The 16,075-nt window shown below is 38.7% G+C and overlaps 1 long non-coding RNA gene across 3 annotated transcripts; it reads right to left on the reverse strand.

Moving 5' to 3' along the window:
- Positions 1 to 1,534: 1,534 nt before the first annotated feature.
- On the reverse strand, positions 1,535 to 14,169 carry LOC308192011. 3 transcript variants are annotated; one of them, XR_013948467.1, is made up of 5 exons: positions 12,444 to 14,169; positions 5,416 to 5,474; positions 3,736 to 3,966; positions 2,183 to 2,704; positions 1,535 to 2,063 (listed from the first exon to the last, which is right to left on the reverse strand). It is a non-coding gene; the product is annotated as an uncharacterized lncRNA (long non-coding RNA). The 3 variants fall into 3 exon arrangements; XR_013948466.1 differs by lacking the exons at positions 2,183 to 2,704; positions 3,736 to 3,966; XR_013948468.1 differs by lacking the exons at positions 1,535 to 2,063; positions 2,183 to 2,704 and having other exon boundaries at positions 2,746 to 3,966.
- Between the last annotated feature and the right edge of the window lie 1,906 nt (positions 14,170 to 16,075).

Raw genomic sequence — 16,075 nt, forward strand, 5'->3', positions numbered from 1 at the left:
TTCAGGGGAACTATAAAACAAAATGGAATAATTTTACTGTGCTAAACTGAGTTCCTGACACAAAATATTCTAAAAATTGCTGTGGTCTCATTGGCTTCAGCACGACTATTCCCAGAGAGCAGCTGAATGCATATATGACTTGAATTTTTCTCAAAATCTGAAGCGGGTTGAAACTATTTGCTGACAGCTTTCCTTACCTTGAAATAAGAAAACAAGTCATGAGAATGGAGAGGTTTTCTCCATTTCTCTGCCTACAGAGTGTGGTTAGGACTACGCAGAGCCTAATTCTCTGGCATCATTGTAATTGTTTGTCATATCTCCTGTGACAAGCCTTTAGAATGTTACTTATATTTATTCATATATGTAATGCAAAGCTTTTATAGTGTGAATTAAGTTGTGAATACATGTGAATTAAGTATTTTCTTGGGTGATGCAGGAAAGAAAGTCTAAATGAAGGAAGACATACCCTCAGTTGAGGTAGACCAGATTAAGGATCACTTAAGCAGACTCGACATTCTGAAGTCCATGGGGCCTGACTGGTTGCACCTATGAAGGCTGAAGAAACTTGCTGATGTCACTGCAAAGCCACTCTGTTATCTTTGAAAAGCGATGGTAATAGGAAGAGAGGTGCCTAAAGACCAGAAAAGCACAACTGTAACTCCTGTCTTCGAGAGTGACAAGAAGGAAGATCTAGGGACCTACAAGCCATGCAACCTCACCTCAGTACCTGGGAAAGTGATGGTGCAACTCCTCCTGGGAAGCATTTACAAACACATGAAAGACAAGAATGTACTGGGTTTAGTTAGCATAGATTTATGATTGGGAAATTATGCTTAACCAACCAGGTAGCCTTCTACAATTAGGTGAGTAGGTTGGGAAATAAGGGGTGAGTAGTGAGTGCTGTTTGCCTCAACTTCAGTAAGGCTTTTGACAGTGTCTTCTATAACCTCATAGACAAGCTGACAAAGTATGGCTTAAATAAGTCGACAATGATGTGGACTGAAAAATGACTGAAGAGCCAGGCCTGGAGGCTTGTGACCAGTGGCACAAAGTCCAGCTAGAAGTAACTGGTGGTGAACCCCAGGGGTTGATACTTGGGCCAAGTTGTTAAACTCTAATGACCTAGACAATGGGACAGAGAACACCCTCAGCAAGTTTACAGATGGCACAAGACTGGGAACAGTGACTGATAAACCAAAGGGTAGTGCTGCCATTTAGAAGGACCTGATCAGGCTGAAGAAATGGGCCAACAGGAACCTCATGGTGTTCAACAAAGGGAAATGTAAAGTCCCGCACCTGGTGAAGAACAATCTCATTCACTGGCAAACACTGAGGGCCGATCATCTGGAAAACACATCTGCAGAGAAAGACCTTTGGGGCTGTGGTAAACATGTTGACCATGAGCCAGCAACGAGCCCTCCCAGCAAAGAAGGAGGACAGCCTCCTGGGCTGCAGTAGGCAAAGCATTACCAGCCAGATAAAAGAGGTGATTCTTCCTCTCTGCTCAGCACAGGTGAGTCCTCATCTGTACTACTGTGTCCAGTTCTGAACTTCCCAGTAAAAGAAAGATATGAACTTACTGGAGCAAGTCCAGTGCAGAGCCACAAAGATGATTAAGGCACTGAATCATCCTTCATACGAGGAGACATTGAGAGGGATGTAATTATTCAGCCTGGAGAAAAGAAGGCTCAGGGGAATCATATCCATGTGTATGTCCCACCCATGTCCCATACACTTCATGGAAGTGAACGAAGACTTTTCTCAGTATTGCCCATGGACAATAAGAAACAGGCACAAATTGAAATACATTAAATGCCATTTGAACAAAAGAAAACACTTTATTTATTTATTTATTTTTATTTTTTTTTTTTTTTTTTACTGTGCAGGTGGTCAAACACCAGACCAGGTTACTCAGAGAGGTTATGGAATCTTCATCCTTGGAGGTGTTCAGAACTTGAATGGATATAGTCCTGGGCAAGTTGCTCTAGTTGACCTTGCTTGGACATAGGATGTAAATTAGACGGTCTCCTGAAGTCCTTGCCAACTAAAAGTATTCTGTGATTCTGTGAAGATAAAACAGACAAAACTTTTGAAATCAGGTATTATGTAGAAAACAATGTTTCCAGTACCAGGGCTTTCAAAAGCTGTCTCATCCTGAAGCAAAGTAAATATTTGCATTTACCTCCTGCCTTGCCTTGCGATTTTACTGTGTTGATATTCACTAGAATTTATCCTTTTCCCTTTTCCTTATATTTTTTCTGACAAGAAACTGGATAAAGAAGCCTAAGAAATGTTGACAGTGGTCACTACGGTCAGAGTAGGCTGGGTAGTGCAGATGCCAGAACAAGGTCTCTGGGCCTTGCATGACACAAACTGTTACTGAGTCTGGATGGAAAAACCCAGGTCCTGAGTCACTTGCAGGAGTCTCATCCAGTGTGATCTCCATGCCACTCCTCTCTGGGACCATGCAACACATCCATTCAGGTATTCCTCTTTCATGGGAATGTTTGGTGTGTCACGTCTGAACTCCTTTTTCCATTTTCTCCACTGTATATTCACCACCTTATCCTTGAAAAGACTGCAGAATTCAACAGTGCCATTAATTTCTCTACTAAACTTCCATGCCTCTGAATTCCTCATTGGTAAGTAGAGATTCAGATGAAGTTAAAAGGCTCTGAGTAAACAGCTTTTCCTAGTGCTGGTGCTGAAAGAGAAGATAAATCCATTTTTGGAAGAAAAGGTTCAACATAGTCTAAAAAGCTCTGTGGCTGATGGATGGCTTGAGACTAGATGTACATTTAAAGTTGAGATGATTAATTATCATTTTATATTTCACAGTCCAAAATACACAGCCTGAAAATCCTCATTCAGATGTTATCTATTTGTGTCAAATGAGCTTAAATTTTATCATTGAAGTTTCCCAGGACTTGGAGTTCTGCTTCTGAGCATGTTATGCAGTGCATGACATCCACACTGTACTTAGCAGATAGGCTCTCACTAGAGGAAAAAAGACCTGCATTTCAGTTCCAACATCAGTAGAAAGGATAATGCTTGTCATATATGTAGTAGGAAATGAAATGTGTGTGGTTTTGTATCCTGAATGTTCACTGTGGAAAGAACTGGCACTCAGATTTTTTTTTCTTGTAGGTGAGTGCCCAAGCAAAAGACTATAGTGTCAGATGACTCTTGCTTGTAATAGATGGTCCATTGAATACTTTGTTCATCTGTGCAATCTAGAATGATTTCTGCACAAAGAACTCTGATTAGTTGTATAAATACACACATGTACAGCCCAGTATACATTCTTAAATGCATATTGAACAACCTGAACATGTGGGAGATGTAACTTTAGATTCCATTAGTCAGAAGAAGAAAATGAACACACATGGCACAAAAATGAGTGACCTGAAAACGAGCTTTATGATAGAGGCCTGTGGCCTCCAGAAAGGAAAAATAAATAAATAAATTGTTGTGGTTTAACCCGGCTGGCAGCTAAACACCACACAGCCGTTCTCTCACCCTCCCCCCTCCCTCTCTGGGATGGGGGAGAGAAACGGGAAAGTGAAGCCGGTGAGTTGAGATAAAGACAGTTTATTAAGCCAGTGAGTTGAGATAAAGACAGTTTATTAAGACAGGAATATAATAATAACAATAATAATAATAATAGTGATAATGATAATAGTATTAATAATAATAATGTGTAAGAAACAAGTGATGCACAATGCAATTGCTCACCACCCGCTGACCGATGCCCAGCCTATCCCCGAGCAGCCGGCCCCCCACCCCGGCTAGCCACCCCTATATATTGTTTAGCATGACGTCAGATGGTATGGAATACCCCTTTGGCCAGTTTGGGTCAGCTGTCCTGGGTCTGTCCCCTCCCAGCTCCTGCTGCACCCCCAGCCTGCCTCGCTGGCAGGACAGAGTGAGAAGCCGAAAAGTCCTTGGCTTGGTGTAAACACTGCTCTGCAACAACCAAAACATCAGCATGTTATCAGCGCTCCTCTCATCCCAATCCAAAACATAGCACCCTACCAGCTACTATGAGGAAAAATTAACTCTGTCCTAACTGGAACCAGGACATAAATAAATAGAAAATAATGTGCTACTCAGCTTAGAGAAAAAAACATTTTCAATATCTAAATCAGGAAGGACTGCATGTGTGAAAGAAAAAGAAGTAGCCTTCCAGTCCAGAAGGAAGGCGCCATGTACCAGTAGGAGGTGTGGTCTAAACATCTTTATCCTCCATGCTTCCCACTGAATAGTAAATGTTTTAACATCAGGGTGCTGACTTCTGCAGAGCCCATTCATAAACCTTCCAGCATGCAGAACGTGCACGTCCTATGAGGAGAGTCTGAGGACACTTGGGTTGTCTAGTCTGGAGAAGAAAAGACTGAGAGGTGACCTCATTGCTTTCTACAACTTCCTGAGCAGGGGAAAAGGTACCAGTCTCTTCTCCCTGGTAACTGATGACAGGACTCACAGGAACAGCACAAAGCTGCACCACGGGAGGTTCAGACTGGACATTAGGAAAAAAAATATTTACTGTGAGGGTGGTCAAACACTCGAACAGGTTTCCTAGAGAGGCAGTTGATGCCCCTTTTCTGTCAGTGTTCAAGAGGTATATGGGCAATGCCCTCATCAATACACTTTAATTTTTGGTTAGCCCTGAATTGGTCAGGTAGTTGGACTAGGTGATCTTTGAAGGTCCCTTCCAACTGAATTATGCTGTTCCGTATTCTATTCTACATAGGAGTTTTAGCCTTCTTCCATTAATATTTTTCTTATTGACCTAGAAAACATAAAATCATCACCGAAAATTTCAGCAGTATGAAGAATGCTGAAATGGTATAAAATAAAGAAGTTGGACTAGTGGGTACCGAGTGACTTGAATTTCTCATTAACTTGGCAGCAATAAAATAGGAGGTGTCCTGCAGCCAACAAGAAGTTATGCCTTTTAAAACATAGACCACAGGCTCAGTTTACATTTAGCATACAACAATGGCAGTTTTCTTGATGTCTTTCTTTTGCAGGCCTACATCACTGACTTTGTCCTTAACATTGATCATTACCATTTCTGTCCAGATTTAACTCTGCCTAGAGATTAAAATCCATCAGGGGATGAAGGTGAATAAAGAGTTGCTGTCAATGCTCAGCTTGCAGTTAAAGTGTTCAACTCTTCTAAACACATTTCAAGTTTCAGAAACTCCACCTTTCTGACTTTGGAAAAGAATTGGGATCATTCTAGGAAATCAGTGAAGGCTCAGCTCATAGTGAAAAACATATGTGAAAAGAATAGTGAAAAATATGATGAAATTTGCACAGACTTAGGAACAAATTAAAAAAAAAAAAACAAAAAACAACAAATAAACAAACAAAAAACCACAAACAGCCACCCTCTTCTTCCTTCCTTACCTTCTCTCCTCCAAATAATAGCACTCCTTCTGTGGGCCATCTCTGTCTTGTTCCAGTATCTGCATTCCAGAGAAGTGATAAAAAATTTGTAAAGACCCATGAGAACGGTAAAGAATTTGTATAATAGAAAGCTCAAGAAGCTCAGTCTATTTAACTTAATTTAAAAAGAAAAAAAGAAAAAAAAAGAAAAAAAAGAAAGAGAGAGAGAGAAAGGTACAGGTATGTTGCGTATAAATACCTACAAAAGAAACATTAGCTCTTTGATCTGTCCTACAAATGTGTAACACCTTGTAATGGAAGGTAAGGTTAGAGAAATCTTGTCTACAAATAAAATACAATTTAAAAACTTTAAGGTGTTTAAGCAGTGGCAAAATCTTTAGAGTGGATTCTCATTTTTCACATTTTTAAATCACTAGTGAACCAATTTGTAAAATATATTTCTCTATTTTAACTGCAGTTATAGAAATCAGGTGCTGAAATGAGCCAGTACCCTGTACCCTATCTATATTGTGGTGCAGACCTGATTACAAAAATCCTTTAAAACCTTAACACTGGTGAATTTTCTGTTACCAATTCCAGAATTAGTGATACAAGATAAATGCAAGTGTATATGGTTCTAATAGCAAGAGATGTTCAACTATATTGACAGCTTCTGTGTTGGAATTTCTGTGTGATGAGTTAGATCTTGTTAAACTGTTTACACAGTGCTGTTAAACATTGCCCTTATATGAAATACAATACTTTCAAGTGAAAATGCATACAGTTTAAAGTATATATATATATATTTTTTTTTTAGAAGTAACTGAATATTAGTGAGTCCCCTTTGTAAAGAGAGAGAGAGCAGTCTGCATGGGAGCAGTGCTGACAGGACTGACTATTCACACATCGTTGCTACAGCAGTCTCAGCTCCTACCCTGGAAAACCTGATGTTGCTTGTTTGCCTTCTAGTGGCTTGTGTTTAGAATAGCTTCAACCAAGAAAAGGTCTTGTAAAAGGGCTGAGTGAAATTGAATAGTTATTAGCTCACAGACACTTACTATTATTATAACAAGTGCTGAAATGTCAAGATGCCTTTGGTGAGAAACATCTGTGAAAAGCCACACACTGTATAAAGAAAGTGTAAGGACGAGATCAGTGGTACATGTACATGAGTCGTGATTTCAAGAGGAAAAATGTTTCCAAAGTAGATATCTTCTCTGGTACCAGTGACTTTTTATTCAGTTACATACGTTAATATTTTTGGAAATTTTTGGTGCAGCTGTCTCTGTGAAATGGTGGTCTCTCTGGAGCTGCTCCACTTAGCTTGGGATGGGTGTCCCCTGGTGCAACCAAGCCTATTGCAATTGGGACTGTATAGCAAAAATGACTGAGTATGCTTTCCGTGTCTTGACACAATTTGAAATGACCTTCACAGAGTCCTCTCATTTGCTCATAGATTATTTGTGACTAAGGTAATTGGCAAGAAGAGGCAACTAAATTTCTGCAATACAGTCAAACTGTAATACATACATCCTGCTCCTGTTGCTACCAAGGATGTAAACTGGTGTGTCTCTGTTTCAGTTAACAGAGCTACATTGATTTACATTATTACTCATAGCCAGATTACAGAAATATATGAGGCAGCAACATACAAACTTAGACACTAGAACCTATAGTGTCTTAATATACTAAAAATAGAACCTTAGATGCTAGAACCTATGTAGAACCTATGGATGTGAAACGCCAACTAAAATGCATTCTTGTTCTTTAGCAAATTTTTTTACCCCTTTATCATCTTAACTGTATTTGGATTTACAGGATGGTGTTCCATGTTAATAATACACTGTTCCTTGCACAAAGGTATAAGCCCATTCAGAGAAGACCTTTGTCTGCTGGAGTATCAATATTGCTTTCAAATCTTTCTGATCTTTCTCCTCTTCCCTCTGGAGCAGTAGTGACTGCCTCTGTTCTAGCTGGACTAAATTAGTCTGCACTTCTCTTATCTGTTCTGCTGAACACTGAAGGCTTACCAGAAATCTCTGTTGCTTATACGCTGTCCTGCTAAATTTAAATGGGTCAGAAACTCTCACCATGCTGTCACAAAAGCTATTTTTAAAGTTAATACAGCTCAGAGCTGGATTAATGAGTGCACATCCCTCTAACTGTGCATGAGCTCAGTACAGTCCAGCAGGAAACTGTGCCCTTGGCAAGCACACGTGAGGAGCATCTTTCTGTGTCAGTGCTTATGGCCACCTGTTCAGATGGCCTACTGCCCTCTCACAACTTAGTCAGACAGCTGACTTTGGGTCTTTATAAAAGCATGGACAGGTTTATAGCCATGCAAAGAATTACCCTGCAAATGTCATCTCTTTAGCATCCAGTGTGTGACAGCATAGATAGCACATGCCCGTCTCTTTTCATCATTGTATGTTACTAAAAGTATATCAGAACTGTCAAGAATACAGAATTTCTGGCACATATCACTGGATGCCAAAAATACGTACATACTATACTGGGAGAAGATGAGAGAACAACAAGGAGAAATGGATTTTTCTTGTATCAAATTGTATTAATAAATAGGTGGTGTACTTTCAGAGATTTTTGTTTGTTTCTACAGAATGAAAAACTTTCCATGTAATATATAGTGGATCTTGTTTTAGATAAAATATAGTCCCAAACCTTTACTTCTCATTTTCTACACAGAAGCTCCACATAGCTGCACACAGACAATTCATAAGCAACCTGCAGGTGTCTCTTGTGTGAGATGTGCATCAGAAATAGTGTAGTCAGCAGGACCAGGGAGGTGATCACCCACACACACACACACACACACCTCTGTTCCTCTGTTGAGGCCACACATCAAGTACTATGTTCAGTTTCAGGCCCTTCACTACAAGTAAAACATTGAGGCCTTGGAACATATCCAGAGAAGGACTAGCCTTGGGAAGGGCCTGGAACACAGGTCTTATGAGGAACGGCTGATGAAACTGGGGTTGTTTAGTCTGGAGAAGAGGAGGCTCAGGGGAGACCTCACTGTTCTCTACAACTACCTGAAAAGAAGTTGTGGGGTGCTGGGGGTTGGCATCTTCTCACAGATAACTAGTGATAGGACTAGAGGGAATGGCCTCAAGTTGCACCATGGGAGGTTCAGGTTGGAAATTAGGAGACATTTCTTCTCAGAAAGAGTAGTCAGGCATTGGGACGGGTTGCCCAGGAAAGTGCTGGAGTCACCGCTCCTGGGGGTGTTTAATGAAAGGTTGGATGTGGTGCTTAGGGACATGGTTTAGTGGGTGATATTGGTGGTAGGGGGATGGTTGGACCAGATGATCTTGGAGGTCTTCTCCAACCTTAGTGACTCTATGAGGCAGCAACATTATGCCACAGAAATACTTTCCCTAGTTGAAATAAGACTATGTAAGGATGCTCAATTACTCAGCATATTTACTTGTTTCAGTTTATGAATGATTCTTTATTCCATTTTGCAACAATAACCAAACATGCAAATGTCATCCAGTGTTCAGTTTGTTTTGCTCTTGAAAAACACCCTCTAGCAAAACTGCTATAATAAACACAGAACTCTACCTTCTATTTCCACTTCCACCTCAGATAACCTTAACAAAGAAATATTTTTCTTTATGTCCAGAAACCAAATGTGTTTGGATAGTAAAAGTCAAAAGAGAAAGTAAACTCCAGGGGAGGAATATAGCTTTTAAACATGTATCCAGACAATCTATTAGTGACTACTTATTCTCTGAACAATCCTCATGACTTACTAATGGATGTAACTAATGGCAACATATACAGAATAATTTCCAGATAAGCACACATCTATATTTGTGTGGTATTGCTTGGCTTCTGGCTGGACATCAGAATAAGGAAAATCAGATTTCTTTCAACTGTCTTAATATACTAAAACCCAGATTCTTTAAAGTAGGCAAAGGCAGTTTACTGAGGAAAAATACAGTTAAGATTGTGTCATCTTAAAATCTGCTAAGAAACTGAAAATAGTAGTTTGACTCACCTTCATGAATGATCTAACTGTGATTTCATATGATTTTGTGTGTCAACTTCAAGTAGCAGCATTAATATAGCACCATTTTTCATTATTTCTTTGTGGAAGTAGTTCAGTTTTTGAACAGGACACTTGTTCATGGTTAACTAGTCAGATTAAAAAAATACAAGCTTCCCTTCAGTGTAATTACAAGTTACCTTATTTTACTTGCACAGACATTGTCAAATCAAACTCTCTAATAAAAACACTTATGCCTGAATGGAATCTCTTTACTCATACATGAGTAATTATGAGGAGAAATAATCTCATCTGTACAGCAATCTGAGTTCTTCAGGATGTCTTCTGCAAACCTTGTCCTTTGTGTGCAGACATTTTGTGCTTTTGCAATCAGAGCTTCTTGGTCTACCATGTGCTCACTAGAGCTGAAAATGTGTACGTGTGCAAGGCCATAAAGGTTTCTAAGCCCAGAATACCAAAACAGCAATAAAGTGGAATGAACTGGTGATTACAGACACATGAAAAGCATACCCTGAAGATGTTCAGCTACTCTATGGTTAGTTCCACCCCCCCTCCCCCCTTATTTTGAAAATTTATTTACGTAGACATACACACACAGTCTTGATGAATCACAAATAAAGGACCTGCAAATACAGAGGTAAGTGGAGACTGTCACACAACATTACCAAAAGACTTCTACCTCCTAAAATTGCGGTATTTTGTCAAAGATACAGGTGCTTTCGTGTGACTGCTCAATGAGCATCAGAAACAGGGACCTGAAAACTCTACAGAAGGTCTCGAAGGACCTGTCGATATAGACCTTACTCTGACCTGGGATATGTAAGTTGACTGCATTATTATTAAGATTAAACTGAGTCTAACACCTACACAGGTCTGAAAATCCGTGTCTCAAGACAGACCATGACTGGATATGAGTGATATCTTGTTTGAATAAGCCTAGTGTTAAGGCCAGTGTCTCCTCAGTCTTCCTGTTTTATGTAACCTCTATTAATGAGGCTTTTGGAGCTACGCCTAGCACAAAAGTTATCGTATTTTTGCTATTGTCCCAGTCAAAGCTAATTACATGAAGTTTTTTAAAAGGTAAAAACATTTTCTGACTGATAGAAAGATCCTTCAACAAAATGGAGTTACTACCCAACTTTGGGTTGGGTAATTATGGAGAAATAACTGCTGACTACATGCTAATCGAATTCATGGAAAAGCATAATCTTTTAGAGAAAATAAGTAGACCAGTACATTACGCAGTTGGGTATCAGTAAATTCCCACTGTCTATTTGCACCAGCTGGTAAATCTCCCAGTTCAGAGAGCTGGCTAGTCTGGGTCTTTTCTAGTGTGCATTAAAATAATCTGTGTTTCTGAGAATCAAGTCTCAGTTTGGCTTCCAGCCAGAAGCCAAGTCATAACATAGAGGAAGGTTACACTTGGGTTTGCAACAGACATTTTGTATAAAGTTATGGGAGATTTTGGCTGGAAAAGAAGATGCATGGGAGGATAAACTAAAGACAAGGCATACTCTGAACACCCCAACCAACAAAATATTCACATCCCTAATAAATTTTGTCTGAGCTGCCAGCATAGCTGGGGATCAGGAAGACTGGAAGAGAAATATATGTAAAATGCTACAGAACCTAATGTGAGAAAAAGGCTGGAATGGATCTCAGATGTCTTTTTTTTCCTTCTTCCCTGGATCAAAATGCAAAATATTTCCTATTCTCATTTTTTTCTTATCCATCACTGACCGATAGCATCTTTGGGACACACTGGAAATCAGTGCATCTTTTAACTCCCTCTCATGGTTTCACAGGAAATGTCTTCTCAGCCTGTCCACTGTGTTTTGCACATAGAGCAGAAATGACTGCAAATCAGTGCTTTTCCCCAACAACATAGGAGAAGCATTAAACCCTGTTCCAGCTCTTTTGTTGTACACAAACAGGAACAAAGAACATCCCTGGAACAACCACCACAAAGTTCCAGGAACCTATTTTTACCAGAATTTTTAAAGTAAGATCTACCACTAACTTTCTCAAAAATCAGTACTATTATTCCAAAAAGGCACGGAGTGTTTCTAATGGTAGCCTAAGTTGAAACTTTAGAGTTGTTCCTAAGAGAACAAATTTCTCCCAGAGAAAGGCTCCAAAACCATGAAGAAATCAAGGAGAAAGCTTATACACAGATTTGACACCAGCCTTCTAAAAGTTTAAATAATATGTATACAAATCTCCTTTACTTTAGAAGGAGTTTCTAAAGAACAATGAGAATGATTACTAAAATTGCACACCAGAAGACAACATTAATGCTTTTGCACTCAGACACAGTATAATGTTATCAGTTTTCTATAACAATGAACTTGATTTCTCTACATCAACACCTCTTTTTTGTTTTAAATAGATCCTTATTAAAAGAGTAAAGGATATTTTTGTTTTCTAATCACATTTTCAACAGAATTACAGGTCAGAGAACTAGAACTTCTAGTAAACTTGGAGGGAAAACCCATTCACTCATAGGATGTGTTTGTGAGTTATAGTGAGGCTGCAATTCAAGTTTAGAAGATAAAGAAGAGACAGATTTCAGTGGCTAGCAAGGACTGCAAAAACAATCAGACAAACAAGGAAAAAAATCTTGAAATGTTCTCTTTCTTTACATCACAGAGAAAGATTGAGAGCAAATTTTTCTCCATGTAAATCCACCTAGATGCTGGAAATATGTTTTGTACTTAACTAGGGACTGCCACCTGATGGCTGTAGTTAATAATGCTGAAGTACACACACACACACACAAAAAAAAGAGTCAAAAATCACACATATGGCCTCATACAACACTGCTATATTTTTTTCCCCACTGCAGGGAACTATGTCTAGAAAATTCCAGTGTTGGTCTACAGAACTGCTGTGAATTTAAGGTGGATTTTCTAGGATTCATAAAACTCACGCATGTCTGACCCTCCTCCCCCACCCCCCCCCCCCACCCCCCACGAAAATGAGCACAATTTTCTCTTGCTACCAGAGACCCATCATTGACCTGTTGAAGAAGGTCTCTCGTATGCAGAACAGCATGTGGTCTCAGCTAAGAGCAGGAGAGATAGCAAACCTCGATATTATGAAGACCTGCCCTGTTCAGGCCCAGCTGCTTAAACACAAAGGGCAACAGCTGATGGCTCTGCACTTCCCCTTCCTGAGTTGCAAGGAGCTAGAAGCAGCCCTTTTAACAGAGAGTAGGGATATTCTAGAGGTAGACAATTGTTTTCTTCCAAGTTTGAAGCAAGAAGTTTGGTTTTGAAGAAACTGATATAAAATTCTTATGAGATGGCCAGTTATTGTTAAAATCTAATGCTCATTGTTTAGCAAACCAACTGAGAAACCAGCAACAAACATCCACTCTCAATGAAGATCTCTCTTCACAGTTCAGTGCACAATACAAATAGGACTGGAGACTAGGAAGAATATCTTGGTTCATCCAACTGCATCTTCTAGCAGCACCACATTGGAAAACATTCTCAAACTCAAGAAATTCCTCCTGTACATTTCAAGGAGTGCGTTAAACTGGGAATACTTATTCTAACAGAAGCTCTGGCATTGAAGAACTTTCTGATGTAATATCATAATTTAAGGAAGAACTTAAGTATTTTAGAGTTAAATACTTTTTGGTTTGAATACTAGAAAATACCTTCATTTTAAATAAAATATAGCAAAATGGATATATTACTGTGTAACTGGCTATACTGCTCAGAAGGAAAGCATACTATGCTGGAAAAGAAAAAAAAAAAGTAAAAAAGGAGTACTTTAAGAACTTGAAATGTAACTGTGTTCAGATAATGAATATTGAGGTTTAAGTTGTTATTAAGAATGATGGCTTGGAAGTTATTTTGCAAGTTGTACGTTCTTTTAACATTTATTTGTTCAGATAAAACAAAGTGTTAATGGTTGATATCAGCATATCATATGGTCTCACTTAAGCAAAGTTTTGGAAAACTTATTCATGATAAATTCTTTGTTCCTGTTATATTGACTTAAGAAGGTCAAAAGGTATACAGTTACAACAAAAGCTCAGGGTCTAAAACAATCATGACTTAAATATTTAAAGTAGCCTTCTATACAGCAGGTGAATTTTAGCTTCTATGCATGTAAATTTGAGTAGATTTTCATATGCGTTCGGATAAATGCTAATCACTGGAAGAAACATTCTTTGTTCTCACCACCAGAAGGCCTCCTTACACTATGAAAGCTGCTACAGCAAAGCCATTATGATTTTTCTCCAGTTAGTTTACAGATCAGTGAATAAATTTTGTAGATTTATTTGTTCACAAAACATGCAGTCACACACTGCTTTCCTTTCATCCAGAAACTAGTTTTACAAACAGATATTTTTTAAAAAACGAGTAGCCACTTGAAAATCTGTGCTGTGAACTTAAAGTAACTCTTTAATGTCCATTGAAGTTAAGCCAGATAGTCATGTGAAAATAATTTACATTACTTTGGTTTTGCCACTTCAACCTAAATCCAGTGATAAAAGAACTGTCCAATTCTTTCTGATGTATGTGAAAGCAGCTAACACCAATGATTCAACTAAGTGAAACTATAATTTAAAATTATTTTCTCCCACATAGAAATCTACATAAACCAACTGCTCCATATTCATTCATCACCTATTTTACAATGTAAGCACTCTTCATGCATTACACATCTACAGGACAACATTTAGACTCAGATACAACAAGAGGCTATTGCAGTAGATATTTTTCTTTCAGAACATTTAACCAAATAAGCATGTTCTTCTATTTTCCTGAAAACATCCAGATGAAGTATGATGAATGCATTCTACTTAGTGTTTTTTTTTGTTGTTTTGTTTTTTGTTTTTGTTTTTCCCTTCAACCAAATGAGCACCCACTACTTCCACAGCTGGAGGTCTCTTTTCGAGCTATCCATACCAGTGTTGGATATTTATAGAGTGGGCACCAGAGCTTGAACAGGTTTTTGAGCAGATCTGGGCCCTGGAAGACAAGGTACCCCCAAATCAGTGTCTATGTGAGGCAGGTACTCCCAGCTTTCCTGAATTTCAAAGTCTTTGGAAGCTGCTTCTGTGAAGATCATCCCCCTACAGCTCCTGCTGGATTTCAGTTGTCATACTGAACCACTAATTTGAGAATTAAAACTATGGTCTGGCTCATCATTCTTGAAAGATTACCAACCCCTCTCCGCAGTAGTTATGGGCTCCATGTTCCATGAAAGCACCAGGAGCACAAAATTTCCCCTCCCATCAGCACCAGACATCTCTGTTCACCAGGGAAGCATTTTGATGGCTAAGGACATTCTAACAACAGATACCTGTATGACCTGTATGGTATGGGAATACGTAACCTCAGTGGGTTGTTCTCAGCTTAGTTGTAGGTTGTGTTTGTGAACCTAAGTATCTCCTGTAATTTCTCATCACCTCAGTTTCTCTAGGGTAGAATGGGTAGAATCCATTAACATTTGAAAAGCTTTCTGAGATCTTGAGATGGAAGCCAATGCATAAGTGCAGATCAAAGAAAACTGTGCACCAATACTGATAAAAAGGAGAACACCGCAGCTCAAGCTATAGCCTTAAGTATGTTATTAGTGTAACCTCAGTGAAATTTATCTGCATGAGTGGAGGTTGCAAAGGATGCCCAAGGACATGGGTAAGCTCTTGAGGATCTGATGGGTGTCTTCAAAGTTTCCCCAAGTATCCTCTCACTTCAGTGGGAACGATCAGTGTTTATGACCTGGCAGGACTGGTTTGTAGACATACAATATGTTTGTAATCTTATTTAACATCTGTTTAAACAAAGCATTTGCACAAAGAGATCCCTGATACAGAAGGAATGAACTAGAAGCACTTTTATCTGCAAGAAACTAGTTGAAAGGAAGAGTGAATGATGAAACCACTTTTTTGAGGTAGTTGGTGATTTATGGAATGAGATATATGCTAATATGAAGAGCATCACAAACATGCCTAAACTAAATACAAGTATAATAATATAATCTCCTCCTTCACACTCTTATGCAAATAGGTATAAGTAAACATTCTTTAAAAAAAAGGAATAAAAAAACAACAAAAAAACCACACCACCATACCAGATAATTCTGCTGGTCCATTAATATTTTTAAGAATATAACCCATGATTTCAACCCTCACAAGGGAGGAGAAAAAAGGACGGAACAGTCAGAACAGTTAAAGAAGAAAGTCCTTTTCTGACCCGAGTCTTACCAAAGTTCTATTTTTGGCTTTCCCACAGCAAATGACAAATACTTTATCCTGTGACATAAGCCATTGTCAGAAAGGAAACCTAAACTGACTGTGACTCTGATCTTCTCAAGTAATACTGTTGGATCTAAAAATCTGTAGTATTTTTTAAACTTATGTCATCCTTCTTAAAGTTGTGACAAAATGGCAGTGGTGTACCCTCACACATTCTTTATTCTCAGACTGAGCAAAGTAACTTATTAATGTGGACATTAAGTCAAGATTCTGACTTTGCCTGTATATATCCAGCCAAAATGATTTTAATCTCAACATTGCAATCAAACATCTTTATTTCTGCATTCAACAGAATTACCGTAATTATCTGAGGTTCTTTTATTTCTTTTTTTTTTTTCCTCCCCCCTTCAATTGGAACAAACATTAAAAAGCTG

Source organism: Anser brachyrhynchus, assembly GCF_964034855.1.
Source record: "Anser brachyrhynchus genome assembly, chromosome: 1".
NCBI lineage: Eukaryota > Metazoa > Chordata > Aves > Anseriformes > Anatidae > Anser > Anser brachyrhynchus.